Source organism: Corvus brachyrhynchos, unplaced genomic scaffold (genome assembly GCF_000691975.1).
Source record: "Corvus brachyrhynchos isolate BGI_N302 unplaced genomic scaffold, ASM69197v1 scaffold91, whole genome shotgun sequence".
NCBI lineage: Eukaryota > Metazoa > Chordata > Aves > Passeriformes > Corvidae > Corvus > Corvus brachyrhynchos.
Window position 1 is genome coordinate 4,122,741 of NW_008236442.1, and position 20,250 is coordinate 4,142,990.

Below are 20,250 nucleotides of genomic sequence, written 5' to 3' on the forward strand. Positions count from 1 at the left end.
TGAGGGTGACACAAGAACTCATGCAAAATGCTTCCAGTACAGCTCTATGTAATTTGGGCCCACTGAAGAGCAAACACTGGAGAAAATGTCCAAGAACCAGATTGTCTGTTCTGTTCCAGACTTCCTTGTGAGTACATTCCAGTCCATATTCAGGACCCATTTTCAGAAGTAGCTGCCCACCACATGTTCTAGGGACAGGAGCTGTTTCTGCTCTCTAATATGCTGTAAGACCTTTAGGTCAAAAGCAGGAAGAGTCAAGGTGCCAAATTCACTAAGAAAAATATCATCCTACCAACTTCCCACTGCCTGATGTGCAAACATTCCTGCGACCCAAGCCAGTACAAAAAAACAGGACTAAGGACATCACCAGCACATCTTCTGGAAGTGACCAGCAAGGAAGAGTGCTGGGGAGAAACTGCACATGCTGGTGAGCCCTTCATAAGCAGAAATGTGTCTGAAAAAGTTTGTTTCAGGGTTTTGACTTTTGCCTGCAATGGCCAGCAAAGACATGGGACAGTGACTTGATAACCTGGTTTGAGAAGCATTTCTCTTCCTAATGGAACAAAGTTGGAAAAAAGTAATTTTTTTTTTTTTTTTGGTCCACTTTGTTTTTCATATAGACCAACTACACAGTCCATTTTTTGTATTGGGTTTAGGAGAAAAAATCCTTGTAACTTTTCTCCTAGCTTGAAGGGAAGGGAGGAGAAAATACACCTATATAAGAAAGTTAAAGCTCAAACCCACAGATTTATCTGTTGATCATCTCATTCAGCTCTGAGTTACAGCAGGCAGCTTCTGGTTTATTATCAATATTTAATCAGCATTTAACTCTGACAAGCATTAAGATTTGAAATTTTAAACTAAGTGCAACTTTGCTAAATCCTTTGTGTTGATTTTTTTGCCATTAAAGGTTTTCTAAAGGATTCTATCTTTGCTATCTTAAAAGTCTACATGTGCCTTTTGTTATCAATAATGTACAATTTTAGTAGCATGTTTTGTAGTTTTTAATTTTTCAGCATGCAAGCTATCCCTGATTTACAACGCTCACTGAATGCTGTTTGATTATTGAAAATGCTTTTACTACATTTAAACAAATGACTGCTCCTGGAAAACTAACTAATTATTGTCCATAATTCTGTAAAAATACGTTTCCCCTCCCTTCTCCCCAAATCAAACATTTCGAACTCTTACTTTGAGGAAAAACTGGCATATAATTAGGCATTATGCCTAACAGTGCTAAATAGAGGGAGAATGTAAACATCTTAATTCTGGAGGTTTAACCATCAAAGCCCCTTGCTGTATCTGTTCTGTTACTTGTGTTTCTGTTCGGAGCTCCTTGGAGCTCACAGGAAAAAAAGAAAGCAAACAAAGCATGTAGAATAAAAATCTATTTTGCCAGCTCTGAGCTGCCTCCCACCCCGCATGCCCGAGGCCAGGCTCACACGCAGGGCTGGGACGCCTGGGGCCACGCAGCTGCTCCTCAAGGAGTAGAGTCCTGCTCTGCAACTGCTCTGAGCGGCTTAACCACTAACTCAGGAGATGGGATTTCACCTGAAATTAAGCTATCAAGCAATTGAGCTCAAACTCAATCAACCAAACCCTTAACCTTCCCTGTTTCAGTGGCACTGCTCTAATTAGGACTCTATCACTATTTCCATTACTATCTCCTATTCTCATGGTTTATTATCTCAGCGGTTTCAATTCTCGCCCAGTTTAAATTTGACATCCAGTTTCTTGGACCACATATCATTCATTATGGCTTTATTTTATGAAATATGTTGCAAGATTACAGACCGATCCTGCAATAAATAGGTTTTTGTTGAAAACTGCACCCCTCACTGTGGTACAAGCAGGACAGAGCCAAACCTTCTCTGAGAAACAAGTCCCAACATTAAAGGACACGTTGAACAGCTTGTTTTCTATTAAGTTTTAAATTTTGTTGAGCAGTTTGAAAACATATGCTTGAACACAGATCCACCTGCACACACCACAGCTGCCCCATGGCTCTCCAGTCCTTACTGTCTTCCCCTTGAGCCTGGATCAGCTTCTAGGAAGCACAGTTTGGCTGAACTCTGCTTACCAGCTCTACTCAGGGGGGAGAATCAATAACCTATGATGCACAGGAGGTCAGACTGAAAAATCTAATGGTCTTTTCCAGTGACATATTCTGTGAATCACCCAAACTGCTTTCTGCTGAAGGATGAGTGATAGAGGGGATGTGTGCCTGAGTGGTGCACTGATGGTAGTAGTACAAAACAAATCTGCTTTTGGAGACACGGCCTACAAGCTTCAGGTGAGTCTAAAGGCAGTGTTCTGCATTTAACACCACCAAAATTCCTTGTTTTCCTGGGTCACATAGGACACAGCCACACATGAACTAAGAACAAGAGTCCCATTAATGCTGAGGCCCTTTGATGTACCTGGGATTTCAAATTCTTCCCTTCTTCACAAAAACTCAAAGGAGGAACAACACTGCAGAGCAAGGAACCACTATCTCCTTAAACTGCAGGATCTGCTTCTTCTCCAATAGCTGAAATACATCTAATACTTCATGGGCTCCACCATAAATGAAAAACAAACCAGTAAGATTCAAGTCTTGGAGAGATGCATATATCATATAGCTGACATACACCACTGGCATGGCCAAGGATTGCAATATTCACTTGAACTTTATGAATTTCATCCTAACTAAATAGATATTTTTGGCAACAAAGAACTGAAAAAAAAAAAAAAAAATCCCACTTCGTCCTCAGATCTATTTTAATTTAAAACAGAAGAGAACAGGGACATTTTTTCCCCCTTCAAGTACATTTTAATAAAATTAAAAATAAAAATAGCTCTAATTCACTCCAATGCATTTAGTCATTCTGTAAAATTCTAAGTTTAAAATGAAATCACCATTTTATATTCCAACAAGGTCAAGAGAACAGCACTAACGAGCACTGACATCACAGCGAACAGCAGCCACTGCTCAGCGCTTACATCAGTGTTGCTTGTTGCTATGGTGCTTAACCGACTATTAATTTCTGAAAGAAGGTGATTATAAAGCAGCCATATGAACCTCAGTCAGATGACACCCTTCAGTACCAAACACTGATCTGCGTTACTCTTCTCTTCTGCAAGTTAATTTTGTGAATCACCACTTTTGTGATGTTAATATTTCTTCCCAACTTGAAACTTTGGACCAGAAGAGAGGCAAGGAGTTAATTTAGAAGCAAGGGACTTTCACGCTGCTTTAAATAAAAATCATTTTGCAGAGAGTGATATTTCTTTCCTTTTTGCTGTGCTCCAAAAGACTAAAAAGCATGTGTTTTAACTTTTGCAGTGATAATAAGCAATCAAATTAACAGCTAAATTTTGCTCTCCTGCTCTGCTCGACGTGCTGCTGTAAATCCAGGAGTGTCTCAGCCGAGGATGAAGTAGCACTGAAGCTGACTTGACCACTCCCCAGGGATTTGCCTCAGTAAGGGACCTTGCCACGGCCTGTGCTGCTGCTTCTCCCAGCCCAGCACCCACGGACCATGGAGCTGCCTCAAAGACCAGCTGGAGCAGGGTCTTCCCATTCCCACAGAAGCTTTGCCCAGTCACCAAACAGCCTTCTCAGAACATGGCTGAAAGCCAAAATGTGCATCTTTTTGGCCTTGCTCCTCAAATGCAACTGGACACCTAAACCATTAGCTTCCCAGGCAAAATAGGGGTTTTAAGGCACAGCATTTACTTGAAAAGCTCCAAGCCCAATGCTGCAAACTTTATCCATGTTGCCAGAAAAGCCTTTACTTGTGCAACTAAGGTACGGTCCTGGGGTTTGCAGGATCAGATCCTTTGTTCAGACATACTTCAAAAATTGTGTGAAAAACAGTATATTTGTATTTACCTTCTTCAGTTGCTCCTGTAAAGCAATCTTCAGTTACAGCCACCCAAAAAGGTCACTCTTCTTACCCTGCAGAGAAAGGAGGTAACACACGTGACTCTGGGTCAGTGTCAGCAGCAGCACCCAAAGCATTTTCATTGGCACCACATTTGCAAGTACAAACATAAATAAAGCAACAAATGAATCTAATCATGTTTAATGGTGAATGACTTTCAGAGAGAGTTAATAAAAACAATCAAGTCACAGGACTGCTGCTTATCAGTACCAGCTAGTGTGAGGTTCTTCAGTTCAGCACAAACAACTTGGTCTTTGGGAGGAGAAAAAGAGAAGCAAAAAACCCCACGGAGATGAGACATCTTTGTTCTCTAACATAAACTTTCTTAATCTTGATGTCTATCAATCTATTTTCAGTTTGAATAATAAATGAGTTCAGTTCTTTGTTTCAGAAATCTGACTATTGTCTGCATGGGTTCTCCTTACTTAAGGCATTTTAAGACCATTTGTACTTGCTGCTATTTTATCTTCTGGATCCTTTCTTTTTTCTCATCCTTTTCCATAGAGACACGGTCCTAGATGAGATTTTAGAACTAGCTGCATCTTCCTAATTCAAGAAGTTGTTTACTGTCTTGGGATATCTTCTCATTAAGCATTACCAAGAGCACGCCAAGAATGCCAAGGTGGTGAGAGCAGTGGGTATTAAAAGGAGGAATAATTAAAGTGTATCTTTATAAAAAGTAGGAGGGAGAAAACAGCACGTGTAGGTTTTTTTTACCCCGTATATTACTGCATCTTGTGTACTCTCTCTTATGCAAAAGAGTATGTAATCTTTTAAGAAACATGACAATCTGCCACTTTCTGTTCATGTAATTGGGATCAACATATGGTACAAGAGAAAAGAAAAACATTTGTTTATTAATTTAGATCGAGTTACTAACTCAAACCACTAACAGCATTCAGAATTAATTCCACATCAATTGACCAAATACCTTAACAGAGTAAAATTATAACATAATTTCACTAAAATGTTGGTCTTCTGCCACAGGGGTACAGAGTAATATGTAATATAGACAGAAAGAAACATGCGATAATTTGGTGACACAGATGACTTCATACGAAACGGAAAGTCAGTGACATGTGGATGTGTAAGACAGAGCTACGTGAAACTCCATTTCATAAAATTCACACAGTGATGTGGAGTTTTGGGGGTGTTTGTGAAACTCACCAAATGGTAAGTTGTGCTATTTACATCACTAGGTGAAGCTTTTTACTGAAGCAGTAAAATACCAACCTCTGGGAAAAATCAGAATCTTCACTAAGTTCTTTCAAAAGAATATGAACTCATTTGCCATTTATTTTGGAAGGAAAAATGTTTTCACAATGAGAATGTGGCATTACTTCTTTACCATTGAAACCTGATTATTGTTAGCTGGGAGAAAAAAAGGTTACCTTGAGATGAAATGAATATTGGTTTTATCTGTTGCTCACTGGCACTTTATTTCATTTTTATTTTTTATGTTTTCAGTGAGAAGCTCTTCACAGTTCTTGTAATGCAGTACCAGAACATCACGGGCCAAAATTTGTACATGTTTGCTGTATAGGAAGCCCTCTGTGCCTTGCTGAGGTACACATATAAGACATTCCTGACTCTGCACTGTAAAGGACATAACACTACTCCATCATAATAGGTCAGGGCTCACCTTCCTGAGAGTATGTAAAACAATACATCTTTTATGTAAAATACATGACCTCTGACATGTGATGTGCTCTTAGATTAGCAACAATAAAGGCTTTTATCCTGCTTTGCTGCAGGGGTTATCTTGGGTTTGACACTTTAAACCTCTTTTCATATTTATCTGTTTTATAAATTTTCTGGGTATTTGGCAGTCAGATCCTTATTTTGGCAGTATTTTGGCAAGCAGACTTCATTTCTACCCTGAGTCTTCACGATAGCAAATGAACCATCTTAAAATGTACTTTTTAAGGAAGCTGCTGAAAATTACACGTTTGCATAAAATGTGCATTCAGGATCTCTTTGGGCAGTGCGGGAAAAGGCAGGTATCATTTTCTAAACACATTTGTCATGCGTGACCCAAACACACTCCAAGGAAACCCGGCCCAACAACCAGCTGCTGGCAGACCAATAGGGTCTACAGAGGGCTGAGGAGGACTCAGCTCTCCTCACAAATTACTCCCTGATTGAAATCCAGACTGCTTTAATTTGTGGTTATCAAACGCCTACTATATGTTACCTGGCTTTCAAAAATATGGATAATCTACCATTAAAGTTAAAATGAGCAGCAGAAACAGCTGTTCCCACCTGTGAAAATTTCTCATTAATAGTCCAAAAGTTGAGTATCTCAAAACGTAGAAACACAAATACAGCCTTTCCTCCTGAAAATGTTTATACGGGTGAGCGAATTGATGTAGGCAACATACATTCCTTCCATCATGCTGTCTTTAAGATAAACACAAAGTACCATCAACACTGTAAGTGTGTGTGTGGAGCAAACAAAGAAAAAATCCCATCCTACCAAAGCAAGACATTTCGCTACACTCATATTTTCCCCCCAAGGAGATGATTAAAATAGAAAACCAAACCACAAACAAAAATCCACTTTGCAAGCAAGCAGCAGTGGTCCTCTGCCTCACGAGCAGAGAGAAAGTCTCCAAGTACCCTCAACGCTACCTCCACGGTTCAACTGATCCCGCACACGAGGAATAGTCCATGCAAACCTCTGTGCCCTGCACAGATTTTACCTGATATTCCTGAAAATGTCAGGTTTGTTCACCACGTGCCTCAGTTTACCCACCAGTGAGATAGCTAATTGTAACATATATTGGATATAAAGATACTTTTTAAAACAGCGTTTTTGGCAGGATTTTGGAAAGACAACAATAATCTTAACAAGAACATGACCTGAACCAGTGCCATAAGCTCTTCCAACAGAAAGCTCCACTACTGTGCTGGATCAGCTACTACCTATTTACCAGGTACCAAGGGACCAGCCAAAGATCAGAGGCTTTGCCATTACACCTGCTGTTGGGCTGGACCTTGTCACTTTTCTGATCCCACATTTATTTGATTTAGTGAGCTCCTCCTTCAGGGCAGCGAGGTCATTCCAGGGAGGCTGTAGGATGGAGCCCCAACTCAGAGATCACAGCAAAGCCAAATTTAACCAATAACACAGAGAATACTCAGAAACAGAGACCACTACAGAACGAAAGTCTACTTAAAACTCTTAACATTTTTACTAATATCTAAATGAGAACAGCCTTGGGTATAGCCAAAAATAGATTAACAAGGACCTTGATCCCACACAAACTGGCTCTGAGTAATTTTACACAGGAAAGTAGAACACCAGTTGAGCTGCTCCTCTGCTCAGAATTATACATGTACATTTTTTTTGTCAGTGTCCCAGCCCTGAGAAGCCTACAATTTATTATAAGAAACCTAAAGCAGGAAAGGAATCTCCCCTTCACTACCTAGAAAGCACACTTTTATTAAAAAAAAAAAAAAAAAAAAAAAAAAAAAAAAAAAAAAGATAAAACAGACACATGTGCCTGATAGCACAAGAAAAAATTGGTTTTGAAATTAGATTTTGATTTATTTTTCTTATATAAGACCAGCTGAAATGTATTTAATGTGTCTGATTAAAATATTTACTAAAAAGCTTCCTGAAAGTTTTAAAATACCAAAACCTGATCACCAAAATAAGCACTCCTGTGCAGTAATTTCTTCTAAATACAGTGAACTGTAACCACCTAATACAGCTGTTCTTTCCCCTCAAAACTCCGAGTCACATTCAACTGCACACAGGCTGAAATATGAAATATGTCTTACTATTCTCATAATCATTATTTTCTTGTCCTATGCAGGAAAAGACACAGTCTGTGATTTTATCAACTGTACATTTCTAAGAGAAAAAAATAAATGTTTTTTTATTTAGTATTTCACTAATTCTGAAAATACAGGATGCACACTGATTGTGGAGAACAACATCTGATACCAGGGAGACTCGTGGGCCAGTCCTGCACTCAGGTTACTTTCCTCACCCAGTGCACTCAGCTGGGTTACTTGCACTAACACACAAATCACGTGTAGAACGGCTTTGAGGACGGTCAGTAGTAGTCTCTTCAGTTTTGTTGTACCTATTTTATTTTTAAAGAGCTATCTAGATACCTGAAAAAAAATATATTAGACTAAATACTTCAAATAATCTGAGAGAGAAATTTGTTTTCTGACCACCATCAAGGTGGCCACCTTTTATTGTGCAGCATATATTAAATCTCAAGAGGCATGGCACAGGAGATTTTCTATACCAGGAGTCATTACCACCTCTCCAGAAAGTGAAATGCAGGTGAACAGTAAAACTGTGAGAGACTAAGTGCACTTCTTCCACTTCGCTTTGAAGAGGGGGAAGTGGATTTGGTACAGGCCAAAACACAGGGATCTCAATTCGCTACCTTGCTGCTTCTCAGTGGAAGGAGGGAGCAAATCATACTGTATTTTCATTTTCAGTCATTAGCAGGCTGTTCAGAATCTCTGGCTGGTGCTTATTATTTATTCCAAACAGAAATAAAATAAAATAAAAATAAATAGCAGCACGAGGACAAAGCTATGCACAGCACATTTGCTCTTTTAAAATAACATTACCTTTCAAGTCCACCGTAACCTTGGAAAAGAATAACTCGGTGTAAGCCAAATCTACAAAACTAATCACGATCCATTCCTCCCCCGCTTTTTAACAGCTCTTACAGGGAACACAAGGGTGCAGTTTGCAGGCAAGTTGGGAACAGCTCGCTTCCAACACGGGATCTGCACCGCGATCGCTCAGTCCTGCATCTCTGACTGATGGATTGCTTGTTTGCCTCTCATGTGTGACAGCGCTGGCCCTCACCGAATCCATCCCAGGTGAAGGGAACGCACTCCCAGGAGCCACCCAGCCTGTCAGGTGAGGAGAGGCCATCCCCGAGCCAGATCCCATCTCCCTCAGCCAGATCCCACCTCCCCGAGCCAGGGGCCACCATCTCCCGGAGCCAGAGCCAGCCATCAAACGCCGCCGCCTGGCTCGTATCGCCAGATCTTCCCCGTTTCTTAAAATAACTCCCCGTGCCTCAGTGCCAGCCTTAACCATTTTATGCCTGTGCTACAACTCTCCTCCTGAAACTCGACCTCTCCCGGTGGCAGCAGCGGAGGGATGCCCGCTCCGAGCGGCGGGCGCGGGGCCACGTATCTATTTCAGCAGTCGAAAGAAAAGCACTGGCACAGGCTGTGGCTGGGGGAAGGGGGGCCCCCCCCCCCCCCACCCCCCCCCCCGCCACCCCTGTCCCGTCCCTTACCTGGCAGGCGAGTGACACTCCTGGTCGTGGTCATGTGAAAATATTTTCGAGGTATCCTTTAACAGCCTTTAAATATTGAAGCCTAAAAACAATATTTGCTGTTTTACCTTTTGAAGCTTTAACAAAAGCTTTGTTTTAGCATTTACCTCGGTGTGCAATAAGAGTTAATAATCAAATCCGTCCCAACCCCCACAAATGTTAAACAAAAAGATAAAAGAAATGCAAATAGCTATTGTCATGGAAAGTTAAAGTACCTGTCTGTATTTTTAAGTGAAAACTATTATCTCTATCAATCAAAATTTAAGAATACAATAGCACTAATCACACGAGGTGCTTTGACTGAGGTACTTTTCCTCATAAAAAGTTGTTTTTTTTTTTAACTGGTGCATAAAAGCAATACACTTACAATTAGACACGGTATTTGTAATTTTGTTATTTAAAAACCTCAGCAGTCTTATTGTTAATAAATGCCTCTGAGTCTGTAGGCTGATTCGTACCCAAGAAGACCAAAGTCCCTACATATTTTAATAAGGTTGATGAAATTTTATTCAGATTCTCACACTTTCCAACATGTGGTGGAACAGCACACTCTTCTGTTTGAGAGGAGTTACTCAAACGAAGGAAATAGTTAATTGGGAACCAAAACTACTACTCCTGGCCTCGCCGCACATTTTCCACATTTCTCCAAGCGCTGTCTGTGCTTCAACCCTCAGCCTCCAAGACGTGCCCTTTGTCGTCTTTTCTTTAATTTCTGATGCCAATTCCCTGCCGTCGGACCCCGACGCTCTCCCAACCCAGCACACATTACGTATACACTGTGTACATTGTGCAGGCACACCACACGGATTCTCTCCAAAGTCATTTTTAAAACTAATTTGTCCAGACGGAATCAGAAACCGAGCTGCGCAGTTAATAAGTGCAGGAGCGAGCGACAGTAATTACGCCTGTACTAAAAGAAAGAGCCCGAGATTAAAATACCTATAAGTAAATAGTTGAGGCAGGATGCCATTATGCAAACTCCACTCTCGGGGAGGGATGTCTCCCACACTGAGGAGCAACAGGACTGTCATTTTTTCCCCCTGCAATATCAGGTTTCCTACTCCACAGCTCTGGTACTCTGCATCATGGCTAACATCTCTAGTGTGCTATTAATATCAATGAAGAGACGATTCAATTTCCACATAAGAAAAACCTCCCTATTACAGCGCAGACATTCGAGTGAGGACCCTTGCAAAGGAAACAATAAAGACCAGAGGGTTGCTTTTTTTTCCTCTCCCCCTCCTCCTCCTTTTTTTTTTTTTTTTTTTTTTTTTTTTGCTGCTTCTTTTGCAGTTCTGCGTTGCTCACTGTTTGAAAGCTTTTAGCTAACAATGGAAGCATTATCTTCAGGACAGTTACAAAACAGGATTTGTTAGTACAAAGAATAATAACACCGAACTCATCCCCCCCCCCACCCTGCCACTTCCCCGCCCCGCAAATACCTGCCTATTGCAATATGGCATTTAGTACTTGATTCAGAAGTATATTCCTGAAAACACCTGTATTCTTGATCTAATTCCCTGCAACAAACTCCTTCAGCGGACTAGTTTTGCTCAAGGAGGTTTGGACAACTACAAACAAACAAATATTTTGTGCATTTATAAAATGGAACAGAAACAAAAGTATCTTATTCTACCGAGTGCAAACTTACCCATTAATGAGGAAGAAAAAGGCTTAGAGCTGTACAGTAATTCCCAACCAACTGCAAAAAGTTGAGAGTTTGAAAACACTAAAGCACTTTTGACTATCCAGCCTTTCTGTGCTTCAACACTGGCTGCAGTGTAAGGAAGGACTGAAGGTATGTGGTCTAAACACAACAAAAGCCACTGCCTTACTCTAGATTAAATATGCAGGAAGAGGCCCCTTTGCATAAACACAAACACTCAGCAAATGAGTAACTGGCTCAAATCAGACGCCTGCTGTGCATTCTACCTGTCCTGATCTCTGACAAGCTACACAGCTTGTTTAAGGGGATAGGAGCTGCAAAATCAAATCATAGCGCTAAATGCTCTGCTCCTCTGATAGTAAATAACAACAGCACCAACAACTCCACGCCAAACATTCATTTCTAATCTAAGCATTGCTCTGGCACAGAGCTGACTCGTGTGCTGTGCCCACTTTGGCTCAGCCACCCATCTCACCAGAGCAGAAGAAACACAACCAAACACCACCTGTAAAATTAATTTTCACTAACTGTACTGAAATCCAATACATTCCCAGCCCGGCCTCTTCTTCACAAGGATTTAAAATTAATACAGACTTTTGGTTGAGTTGACAGACTAAGCCTGCATTTGGTTTCACTGTCCCTGTTTTGCTTACTATATAAAAGACATTCCAGACATAGACCTATTTTGGCTGTTATGAATCACTACAAAATACACACCTATTTACTAGTTTATTTGGGGAAAAGGAAGAAATTTCTGAAGTGTTCCTTATAAACATTATTTTCAAAATATTGCTCTCATAAAACATTGCTTCCAAACTATATTTACTTCAAAAAACAACTAAATTAGAGACTGTGATAACCACCAAACACATCTAAACATTTATTATTATAATTGAATATACATAATTATATACTGTGATTTACTCTTCCTTCTAGAGAAATAAATTATTTTTTTAGTCTCATTTATCCTTCCAGAAATAGAACGAAGCAGCACGATTTTAAAGCAATTGGAATTCACCAGTGTCCCTTCCTAACTTAAGGAGTCAAATCACATTGACCTTTTATTGTAAGTCCTAGCTACATGTTGGTTTTGGTAATTTAATTATTTTTTAATAACTTGCAGTATTAAATGATTGCCATTGAAACACAAATAAGATTATACTCCTCTGCCTTACTCTCTGGTGCTCCCGACTACAGCGTAACATGGATGACACGACTGCGTCCGGCCCCGAAATTTCATTCTGAAAGAGCACTTACACACAGGCAGACACAGGAAAATTCAGCCTTTAAGAGATGCAACACGCATTTACTGGATTCTCAAGCATGTGTCATAGATTATTTCAAAGGATACTGGATATAACTCACAGTTTTAATGGGGATTGAGCGTGTTCAGTTCCACTGAGCACTTGTACAGTATGGAGGGAGTTTTTACTTTTCCTTGGATAAACTCACCAGGTTAAAGCACAAAAACACTGATAACGTGAGCTAGTCAAGCCTAACAGGATAAAAATCCTCTAAGAAAGAATCCTGCGAGAAATTTTAGAGCCCCTGTGTTGTTCACCATTTTTACATTGAAATGACCTTCCAAATAAGGTGTCAGATAATACGGTTCACATAGACGATACCGATCTAACCTTGATGCAAATAAACCATAGAACAAAATTTAATCAGTATATCACTGTGTAAAAGCCTTTGTCCATCCCAATGGAGCTTCTAATGACTGTTTTGGCAGTTCTGGCTGGTAGTTATGCCTCCCTGCTCATATATATCTCATACTGGTTGAGCAAGCTAATGGAACTGCTGTTAGTGGAATCCAATATTAATACCCTGCATCATGCAAAACTGGATGCAACTGAATATATTACACAATTACAGGTAGTATCTAATTCCATAGGTATTAGATACTGGTCTCTAAATTAATATTTTAATAGAGAAAGTGATACAAATGCTACATTTCAGGTAAGATATCTATGAACTCTGGATCTGCCGGTCTTCCTGCTGTAAGCCTGCTCTACACTCACACAGCACAGACACAGGACCCTGACAAAAATTGGCAGGCAAGCTTTAGATGCTGAATGACACATACTGATGCACAGAGTCAAAGATGTCATCTTCATACAAGCTCCACTAGTTATGAGCTTGAGAGAAAAATGAAACAAAAAAAAAAAAAATCCAAAATAAACCAAAAAAAAAAAAAAAAAAAAAAAAGGGATGAAAAGCTGCAGCTTTGTTTGAGATATGCTTGAAATTAAATGCTTTGCCAAAAAAAAAAAAAAAAACAAAAAAAAAAAAAAAAAAAAAAAAAAAAAAAAAAAAAAAGTAGGGGGGGAGAGTGGAGCAAGACCTCCAGAAAATAAACAGGGTGTACAGTTTCAAAGGCTACAGACACAGACATTTCATTGTTCAAGCCAATTATCAGTGGAAAATAATAACAACAGATGGATTCAGAGTCACTGACTTTTCATATGCACTTCATCTCTGCACAACAGATGATGAAATGCGAGAGCTATCTCGGAAAGGCAAAACATCTTTCAGTAAAAGAACTCTATACTCCAGATGGGGACCTTCTAAGGCAGCTGATTATCTTCTTATAATGTTGTAAGATAGACTTACTAAAACATTTCCAGAACTGATCAGATCAGATGAGCACAATGGCAGCATTATGAGGAGTAAGTTGCTCCAGTCTCAGACTTGTGACTGGACTACTCAGAGATTTCGATGGGGTAAGAGCTGCCTATCCCCATTTCCACATCAAGTACTGGCTCTAAAAAATGGCCCCAAAGCTGCTGCTCCCAGTCTGGGCAAAACATGGGGCTCGGCTTTGTGTGGAGAGGGGATGCAGACATGGGGCCAATCAGTGGCAGCAGGAACTGGTCCCCAGTAAAAGTCCCACTACCACGAGCAAGGTGAGCCCCCTCACCTTCTGCAAACACACATTTCACACAGGGACACAAGCAGAGGACAAAACATGTTTACAAGCAGGACAGTTTCCACTATAATTGCCAGATGTAGAGGGAACTCATCACCTAGGAGCCTACAGCAATGTAAGCTGGGAGTAAGCTCATCCAAGTCAATGGAGTTACACACCCACAAAAACTGGTGCGAGGCACAAGAAAGACATAAATTCTTTCTTACAAAGCCTTTACAAAAACCCATCTTTTTATGGGAAATAAAAAATTGCTTTCAAAGGGAAATAACAAACACATGTAAATTTTGGTGGTTCCGGTGATAAGCAGTTCCAACAAATGTCACAAACACCTACCTAGCACAACCTTCTCCCACTCAACCTGAATACCACAAAGTATGTGTTTTTGATCACATGAATCAGGTAAGCCACAATCTCAAAACTTAAAATAAAAAATGAGTAGTGGAAAAATTAGCTCATTAATCTTTAAGACAACATTTCTTTAATGGAAGAATACTACATAAGTAGCACATTAAACTGAACTGGTTGCCATTTCCACAGTTTCTTCTTCAAAACACCGCAAGGAAAATCTAAAAAACGGCACGCTCTGTAAATCGATACCGCACACCGAGGGGGAGCGATACACAACACACACACTCTGAACTTGCACCTACTGCTAATTTATTTCACAAGTTACAAAATATTTCTGAAGTAGGGGGCTGTTGGCTTCACAAACGTGAAGGGAAGAGATGAGTTTGTGGGCACAGCGTTTCCCCTCTTTGTGAACTACTTTGTCAAAAGTAAATTCACAGGGGAACATACGAGCAAAGAGTAAATTTTGCCCAGGGCAAAATTCTGCAACTGCTTTAAGAAGCAAACAAGAACACAAAAGATGTGTAATACAACCATCTGGCTCTACTCATGCTATATCAATAATCCCCAAAATTTATCCCCACCCCCTTAATCAACCCACACTGATGCCACAAAACCAAATGGCATCACTTATGCTTCCTGCCCATCACATTTTGAAATGATATTTAATATGCATACAGTACATATTTGCATGTTAATCAATTTCTTTAAGAAAAAAATATTTTTGCTTCTTTAGCTATTAGTTCTGCTTTTTTCTACTTATTCACACCGGGATCTCTAAAACCACCAAGAAAGTCCTTGTGGTAACGATACTCTCATATCAACACAGCATCTCAGGTATCAGGATAATGTACCGGTCAAAATTTCAATCTCTTCTTCTCTCTAGTTTTGTGTCACAGTGTGAAAATAGCAGAGGGTGAATAATAACGTGCCAGCAAAATTAGCTGTTCAAGAAACACGGGTAAGCCGATCCGTTTTGAACTCGAGGTTGGATGCATTTCTAAGCATTACCCTATTTGGGATGCAGGGAAGGAGTGACAGAGGGAAAGCGGGGTATCCTATGTGTCTTTTATTTTGAAGATTTGCACGAATTTTTCAGGCCTCCCCCATCCAGGAGCCAGCCTGCTCATGAAGGAGGAAAATGGGAAACTCCTGGCTACAGACGGAGGACAAGCCTCCGCTGTGCTTTGCCTGAGCACCGCTCTCCCTTCCCACCCCAAGCCTGCAGTGGAAGACCACCTCAGGACAGAAAGCCATCCATGCAAAGTGTCCAAAAGGGTAGCTCCACGATTGCTTGGGGGAGGGATTGTTTTCTTGAGGGAAAATCACCCTCATAACCATCATGATTCATACCACGAGCGCACAACATGAAATCGGTACCAAAAACAACACTACAAAGACAGTCTCTCTCTGGTGCTTCACCGACCGATGGCCATGGCCCCAGGGGCTGACTCAGAGCTCCTCTTCTTAATCAACTTTTCTGCAACAACATACCCTGGCCCAAGCCCTGCCTCTCCCTGTGGCTGGCTGGCACGCTCCCCGTGCCTGGTGCTGCTCGGGGTACACGGCACCATGGGGACGGTGCCCCACAGCCCTGCTGCAACACGAACAGATGGCTGTTACACAGAGCAGGAGAAATACAAGCCCTGAGCACTCATGGCATAGGTGGAAATGTTTTGCAGTTATTTTCTTTGGAAATAAGCATACGTATAGCGGTTATGTCTGCTCCCTCATCCAGACTACCAACCTGAGATCACAAACACTTTGTTAATTTTTTTTTTTAAATCCACTTTTGGATTGCTTCTGCTGTTTCTATGGCTTGACTTGTACAGCCTCTTTGTAAGAATTGAAAACAGTCTCCCACAAACACACGAATGGGCAAATGGTTTAGAGAGCTAATCCACACCTGGGCTACGTAAAAGGGGCTCATATTTTCCAAACAGAAACACAACCCCTTTTATATATGAACCAGATTTGGATCCAAATGCTAAACCCTTCACCACATCCTACGTGGGGCTCTGCAATGGTCACAGGGAGTGGTGGTGGGTGCTGGCTGGGCTGATGGCAGCCACGGATGAGGAGCCGCCATGCCCTTGGACTTGGATGCAAAGGGCAGAGCCGTCCTTGGTTACACCACGGAGAACGCAGGGTAATCCCCATCCTGCACACGCCTCTTACAGAAGAATCTGGCCCTGTCTTGTTACTCTTGTTAGAAAAATGAAGGCTGTGACAAAAAATAGCTGAGAACTACATCTTGCCGATGCCAAAATACAATAATAACATGTTCAAAGATTTAATTTAGAAGACTACAAAGTCTAGCTCATACATCATAACACCTTGAAATAACACTTTAAGGTCAAATCCTGTGCATTTTTGGAAACCACCAAAACATAATGAAGTTTTACTTAAACACAGCATTTACATTTATAACGCATTTCAGATTCTTCAAGTAAGCTAGACCACATGCTAGGAAAATGTACTTCCCACAACATACAAATTAAGTCATGTACAGCCTTCCCTCCACAGGCTGAACAGCCACCGGCACAAAGGGAAGTCCTGTGTATGGATCAAAGGCAGCATGTGGACCTCAGAACATTATTTTTTATATTTTGTTTTTAATTGGCAAAACATCAAATCCCACTAGCAGTTTATTTTTGTTGCCTTCCTTGCCCCTTTCCTACCTCTCCCACTTATTTCACAACGGAACATTTTTAAACCACCAGAAGTCTTTGTGGCAAAGATGATGTCATACTGACACAAGATCAGGTGTGAGGTATGGTATGAATAAATACTTATCCGCAAACACATTTAATTTTCAATGGTTGGGCATCAAGAGACAAAGAAGTTCTTATGCAGACATATTAGCTGAGGATTTCATTTCGAATGGTCTGCATTTAAAAGTGCAGAACAACACATAGTGCAAGTCTAGAAGAAAAAGGAAAAAGAAAATCCCTACAAAAAACCAAAACCCCTTGTACCTTCCTTCTTCGTTTTGGGAAAGCAATGCACAGCTCTGCTCTTCATAGTAATAAATATATGGTGCTTGATTACTTTGTCTTTTAAGTCACCGATACCATACAGGACAATTGTCCTTTATGCTCTGGCAATAAAACTCTCCCTATGAAAATAAATATGTATTTTAGAGTAATCAAGCAGGAACTAATTTTGTACTTTTTCACAAGTAGCCATTTACTTTGGCACCAAATGCTAATGTGTAGAAGAGAACGCAGTATATGCTCTAACCCAAGAAAAATTAGACTTGAAAATTAATACACAGTGGAAGACAAATTTAAAGCAGCTTTCTTGTGTTCTGACATAAGAATATAAAAATGACACGAGCAACTAAAGATTAGTTTACATACTTTTCAATCACAGCTGCCGCTCAGTAACCACAATACCTTTAAAATGACATTCCACCAAAACAGATATGGTTTGGCTGCAACAGCAGCAAGACACAGTTAACGTGAAATTAAAAGGGCATTTTTTATTTACACACATCGTGCAGCGCTGAGCCCCAGCACAATTACAATGGCAAGATTTTTAGCATGATTAATTTGGAAATAATCTAGTGATAAATAGAGTGCAATGCAAGTGATTCTGCCGAGCAAATTTTTATCACCAGTCTTAGATGTCAAAACACAGTTTCAGGGACAGAGAGAGAACGAGTCACATCTTCTTGGTTAATATTTAATTGGGTGCTAAAGATTCCTCCTAAGGACCTCTGAACCATCACTGACAGCCCCACAAGATGTCCCTGTCTGTGAAACAGATACCAACCCTTTCTGTATAAACTAACATTAAATTTAATCAAACCATTCAATTAATAAATCACTTCAGTGGACATTGCAGCCCAAGCCCTGTTTAATTACATAATTTTAAAAATATTTGCACACTGCAACCACTAAGATTGGCTCTGAGGTTTCATAATACACACTTAACACTTGAGTTGGAGAACAAATTTATTTAATAAATGCAGAGCTAAGTACAATAATGCCACTCCACTCAAACTGCAAAAATCACTTAGCATCTCCTGCGAGAAAAAGCAAATAAACTTTTTACTTATTTAAACGCACGTCCCCACGATCACCAGCTCTGGCAGAAGCCACCTCCTTTCTGCCCTTGTCCCTGCAGTCAGTGGGATGCCCAAGCCCAGGAAGGGGTAGCAGAACTGGTGTCCCCCACCATGGCACAGAGCATCCCCTCTGCTCCACCTTCACATGGACTCCCTGGCCTCCCTCTCTCCTTGCCCTCTGCCTCCATTCTTTCCTCCTTGCTTTTCACTCTATTTCATCCTGTGTTGCTCTTCTGCCCCTTGTTCTCTGCTGTTTATTGGTGTTCCAGCTCCCTCTCCCCATTCCCATCTCAAGCTCCTGCCCTGAGTTTCCTACACCTGCTCTCTTTCTCACTACCATCTGAGATAGCTGAGGTGAAAAAAGCTAGTTGGGAAAAAACCCACAACAAACAGGACAGAGGGAAGAGGCTGGGGAGGAGAGCAGGGAAAGAAAACAGTTTAGTAAGGTCAAGCAGAACTACACAATTTCCAGCAACAGCAAGAGATGCTCCAGAGCACTAGGATGAAAAATAAAAGCCATGGACCAAGTATATTACATGAAGCAGGATTCAGGTTCTGGGATGGGTGTAATGCCTGTATTTGCAGAAAAACCCTGTGTATCCAAAGAAACCTGTGTTACTGCCATATATAACTAGGTGTGACAACTTGGGAGAGGTTGAAATACATATGGACCAAGCGGTGGCCTTAAATGAAGGGGGAAAAAAGCAAAGCTAAGGGTTTGTCACAGCTTGGAGGCACAGCTGTGTGCACTCATACAGACTTTGCATTCATTCATATAGAGCACAGCTTTCAGGTCCTGTGGTTCCAGCATGATTTTTGGACGAAAGTTGAGACTCAAAAATAAATAAGTCTATATTTGGCCTGCCCTGGATTCGAGACACTCTCAATAGTACTTTGCATAGAAACAATCTGAATTAATACAGGCTAAGTTTTCGAGATTATAATATTCTTTACCAAGCCAATGGATGCACCTCTAAAATTCACTGCCCTGACAAATAGTAGAGCTCTTGAAAGTCTGCTTGTATTAGTTTTATGGATCTGTTCTACTGCTTAAATCAGGTCTCATTAAAATTACCATCCACACAAGTTCTCCCACTGGGAAATCTACATGCCAGAGCTACTCCAGTTCCGCAGGCAGTGCTCGGAGGGGGTTGCATATTGCAAAATAGCTGCGGACATGGCGGGGGGAGGACAGGCAGAAGAACAAGAGGACTTCAGGACAGCAAACAAGTGACTCCTTACCCTCCTCTGATTTTAAACGCTGCAACTTTTGCTCAGGTGGTGCAATTGCATCCATGAAAAGAAATGCTACTGCCAGAAATTAAACCCGGGCGGGGTGGTGTAAAAAGTGCCCCTTGGAAAGCCAGATCAGGCCTCAAACATCCATTTTAGTGTTGGAATGGCTAAATATGCAAACACTGCACCTGACAACTTACACTAAAGCATATGATCTGCACACTGCCCTTCCAGTTTAATTTTTAATAGTAACAGTACTTAAATCTCAGCATTAATGTATTAATGTTCAAATGAATACAATTAAAGGCATCTCTGTTTTCTTCAGTGCTAACGACCTGGAAGATCTTTCTCCCCTTCATATTTGCGGGGATTATTACAAATACATTCTGTAGCCGTTGTTTTGGCAAAGAAGCAAAAACCTTTGCCTTTTAAATATAAAGTAACAGGAATAATGAATAATATATCTTCTGATTTTTGTTCTGCCATGACATATATATAATGATATATAAAATGTTCATTTATTATTATCACACATCCGAGGGAGCAGACATACAAAATTACTTTTTTTTTTTGTCTTATAAGGGTCATTTATCATACGGAACATCCTCCAAATAGGTAGTCCTAAAATCTCAATTTACAAAGACATTTTTTAAAGCTGAATTCTTCAAACAGGGCTACTCTCCTGATGGCTAAAATAAAAACTTTATGATACTAAAATAGCTGGATTTAAGGAGGTAGAAATGCTCTGC

General features: G+C 40.5%; 1 protein-coding gene across 1 annotated transcript in view; it reads right to left on the reverse strand.

Moving 5' to 3' along the window:
* The window catches only part of FOXP1 (forkhead box P1), a 345,408-nt gene that overhangs the window by 218,678 nt on the left and 106,480 nt on the right, over positions 1–20,250 (reverse strand). The window contains exon 2 of the mRNA XM_008643610.2: positions 3,875–3,940. The gene's annotated coding sequence lies outside the window, so the exon portion shown is untranslated. The remainder of the gene's footprint in view (positions 1–3,874; positions 3,941–20,250) is intronic.